The sequence below is a fragment of the Oncorhynchus gorbuscha genome, unplaced genomic scaffold (assembly GCF_021184085.1).
Source record: "Oncorhynchus gorbuscha isolate QuinsamMale2020 ecotype Even-year unplaced genomic scaffold, OgorEven_v1.0 Un_scaffold_11326, whole genome shotgun sequence".
In the NCBI taxonomy this organism is placed as follows: domain Eukaryota; kingdom Metazoa; phylum Chordata; class Actinopteri; order Salmoniformes; family Salmonidae; genus Oncorhynchus; species Oncorhynchus gorbuscha.
The window spans coordinates 5,461-9,918 of record NW_025753905.1 but is presented as its reverse complement, the minus strand read 5'-3'; the positions used below and the strand labels follow the sequence as shown (position 1 = coordinate 9,918).

Genomic DNA, 4,458 nt, shown 5'->3' with positions numbered 1-4,458 from the left:
CACTAACAGATCTGGGATCTGGGACTAATTAACCAACAACACAGATCAGATTATATGTGTAACAACACCAACAGATCTGGGATCTGGGACTAGACTAACCAACAACACAGATCATTATAATGACTAACAGATCTATGGGAGTAAACAACAACACCAGACACCACTAACAGATCTGGGATCTAGACTAACCAACATCATAGTCAGATTATAGTAACAGATTATGGTAACACCACCAGCAGATCTGGGATCTGGACTGAACTAACCAACAACACTGGAGTCAGATTATAGTAACACCACTAACTGATCTGGGATCTGGGACTAGACTAAACAACAGCACAGATCATTCTGACCACCAACAGACTCAGGATCTGGGACTAGTAACACCATAGCAGATCTGGGACTAGACTAACCAACATCATAGATCAGTTATAGTAACAACACCAACAGATCTGGGACTATGACAACAAAGCAACACAGATCAGATTAGATCAGATTGTCTGGGACTAGACTAAACAACAAGACAGATCAGATTTGGGATCTGGGATCTAACCAGACTAGACTTAACCAACAACCACAGATCAGATTATACAGCATCATAGATCTGCACCAACAGATTAGATCTGGGATCTAGACTAACCAACATCATAGATCAGATTATAGTAACACCACCAACAGATCTGGGATCTGGGACTAGACTAACCAACATCATAGATCAGATTATAGTAACACCACCAACAGATCTGGGACTAACCAACAACACAGATCAGATTATAGTAACAACACCAACAGATCTGGGATCTGGGACTAGACTAAACAACAACACAGATCAGATTATAGTAACACCACTAACAGATCTGGGATCTGGGACTAGACTAACCAACAACACAGATCAGATTATAGTAACACCACTAACAGATCTGGGATCTGGGACTCACTAGACTAACCAACATCATAGATCAGATTATAGTAACACCACCAACAGATCTGGGACTAGACTAACCAACAACACAGATCAGATTTTAGTTACACCACCAACAGATCTGGGATCTGGGACTAGACTAACCAACATCATAGATCAGATTATAGTAACACCACCAACAGATCTGGGATCTGGGACTAGACTAACCAACAACACAGATCAGATTATAGTAACAACACCAACAGATCTGGGACTAGACTAAACAACAACACAGATCAGATTATAGTAACAACACCAACAGATCTGGGACTAACCAACAACACAGATCAGATTATAGTAACACCACCAACAGATCTGGGATCTGGGACTAGACTAACCAACAACACAGATCAGATTATAGTAACACCACCAACAGATCTGGGATCTGGGACTCACTAGACTAACCAACATCATAGATCAGATTATAGTAACACCACCAACAGATCTGGGACTAGACTAACCAACAACACAGATCAGATTATAGTAACAACACCAACAGATCTGGGATCTGGGACTAGACTAACCAACAACACAGATCAGATTATAGTAACAACACCAACAGATCTGGGACTAACCAACAACACAGATCAGATTATAGTAACAACACCAACAGATCTGGGACTAGACTAACCAACAACACAGATCAGATTATAGTAACACCACCAACAGATCTGGGATCTGGGACTAGACTAACCAACAACACAGATCAGATTATAGTAACAACACCAACAGATCTGGGATCTGGGACTAGACTAACCAACAACACAGATCAGATTATAGTAACACCACCAACAGATCTGGGATCTGGGACTAGACTAAACAACATCATAGATCAGATTATAGTAACACCACCAACAGATCTGGGACTAGACTAACCAACAACACAGATCAGATTATAGTAACACCACCAACAGATCTGGGATCTGGGACTAGACTAACCAACAACACAGATCAGATTATAGTAACACCACCAACAGATCTGGGATCTGGGACTAGACTAACCAACAACATAGATCAGATTATAGTAACACCACTAACAGATCTGGGATCTGGGACTAGACTAACCAACAACACAGATCAGATTATAGTAACACCACCAACAGATCTGGGATCTGGGACTAGACTAAACAACATCATAGATCAGATTATAGTAACACCACCAACAGATCTGGGATCTGGGACTAGACTAAACAACATCATAGATCAGATTATAGTAACACCACCAACAGATCTGGGATCTGGGACTAGACTAAACAACAACACAGATCAGATTATAGTAACACCACCAACAGATCTGGGATCTGGGACTAGACAACATCATAGATCAGATTATAGTAACACCACCAACAGATCTGGGACTAGACTAAACAACAACATAGATCAGATTATAGTAACAACAGCAACGTACCAGATCCAGGTCATCTTCGTCTGACAGCAGTTTGATGTAGGCTCCACCACAGTCAATACCATCCTGGAAGTTAACCTCATACCTAAGATAAACGCACACAGGTTTCTCTAAACATTCATAATATGAATTAGCCTCAAGTCTACTCAAAGGCTAATTTTGAAAATGCACTTTTAGACACAAAACAAAAAAAGGGTAAGAGTTCAAACGCGAGAGGTTAAAGGTCAAACTTACTGTACGACTAGGGCGTCGTCCCGGAAGAGGAAGGGTCTGTCCAACAGGGAGGCGATGGCGTGATGTTTGGCCCGGGACTTCAGAACCAGACCCATGTCTCCTGGTACTTTATTCTCCTTCAGCTGCTCCACAGACCACTTACCTGGAGAGGAGAGAGGGGTCAGGAGAGGAGAGGAGGAGAGGGGCCAGGAGGGGAGAGAAGAGGAGAGGAGGAGAGGGGCAGGAGAGGAGAGAAGGGTCAGAGAGAGGGGAGGAGAGGGGTCAGGAGAGGGAGAGAGGGGTCAGGAGAGGAGAGAGGGGCCAGGAGGGGAGAGAGGGGTCAGGAGGGGAGAGAAGGGTCAGGAGAGGAGAGAGGGGTCAGGAGAGGAGAGAAGGGTCAGGAGAGGAGAGAGGGGTCAGGAGAGGAGAGAGGGGTCAGGAGGAGAGAGGGGTCAGGAGGGGGTCAGGAGGGGAGAGAGGGGTCAGGAGAGGAGAGAGGGGCCAGGAGAGGAGAGAGGGGTCAGGAGGGGAGAGAGGGTCAGGAGGGGAGAGAGGGGTCAGGAGGGGTCAGGAGGGGAGAGGGGTCAGGAGAGGAGAGAGGGTCAGGGAGAGGAGAGAGGGGTCAGGAGGGGAGAGAGGGGTCAGGAGAGGAGAGAGGGGTCAGGAGGGGTCAGGAGGGGAGAGAGGGGGTCAGGAGGGGTCAGGAGGGGAGAGAGGGTCAGGAGAGGAGAGAGGTCAGGGAGGGAGAGAGGGGTCAGGGGGGAGAGAGGGGTCAGGAGGGGGAGAGAGGGGGTCAGGAGGGGGGAGAGAGGGGTCAGAGAGGGAGAGAGGGGCTGGGAGGGGGAGAGAGGGGTCAGGAGGGAGAGAGGGGTCAGGAGGGAGAGAGAGGTCAGGAGGGAGAGAGGGGTCAGGAGGAGAGAGGGGTCAGGAGAGGGAGAGAGGGGTCAGGAGGGGAGAGAGGGGTCAGGAGGGAGAGAGGGGTCAGGAGGGGAGAAGGGGTCAGGAGGGGTGGAGAGGAGAGAGGGGTCCAGAGGGAGAGAGGGGTCAGGAGGTCAGGAGGAGAGAGAGGGGTCTCAGGAGAGGGAGAGAGGGGTCAGGGAGAGAGGGGTCAGGAGAGGAGAGAGGGGTCCAGGAGGGGAGAGAGGGGTCAAGGAGGGTCTCAGGAGGGGGGAGAGAGGGGTCAAATGTTCGAACTCCAACACACACTGAAAAGACACACAACGTACTAGAGGTTGTAGAGTGGGGCAAAACTGTTTCTTACCATCATAGAGAAGGGTCCGCTGGTGAACTCAAACTGTTAGATTCCAGTTTAACAACGTTAACTAAACTGTATTTCCACAATACATGTGTGCCATTGCACTCAGGCCAGGTCCAACAACAGATAGACTACTGCCCAGCAGTACTAATAACAGAGTGACAGCGCCCGTAATAACAAAATACAGGGATACGTGACCTTAACAGTGGTGGTTGAAGAAACAGGGTCGTCTCTCACTTGACACACTGGCAAAAGTGTCCATAAAACCCACACAAGTGGAGAGGGTATTGTGGGGGGGGGGGGGGGGGGGGGGGGGGGCAAAAATTGTCTGTTTCTTACCATCATATTTAGCAATTTCATCGTCTGCGTCTTCCTTCATCGTCTTTGACACCTGCCACCTGTCCAGTGAGCCGTCATCAAGGTCTCCTGGAGAATGCCACTTCTCCAATGGGAACAGGATCTTTAGGTGCCTGTGTTTCAGCCAATGGGGCGGAGGGATTACTTTTGTGTGTGAAATGGAACACAAACTGAGGGATATACAATGTAGGGCTCAGATTCTTCACCCTTTTTCAGAAGTGTACACACCCTACTCATGGATTTAAATAAGATGTCTGGGGGATTTTTCCA

The 4,458-nt window shown here is 47.8% G+C and overlaps 1 long non-coding RNA gene across 1 annotated transcript; it reads right to left on the bottom strand.

The window, feature by feature from the left end:
- Positions 1-2,407: 2,407 nt before the first annotated feature.
- Positions 2,408-4,251, bottom strand: LOC124030413. The gene is made up of 3 exons (XR_006837961.1): positions 4,171-4,251; positions 2,598-2,739; positions 2,408-2,448 (listed from the first exon to the last, which is right to left on the bottom strand). It is a non-coding gene; the product is annotated as an uncharacterized LOC124030413 (long non-coding RNA).
- Positions 4,252-4,458: the final 207 nt, after the last annotated feature.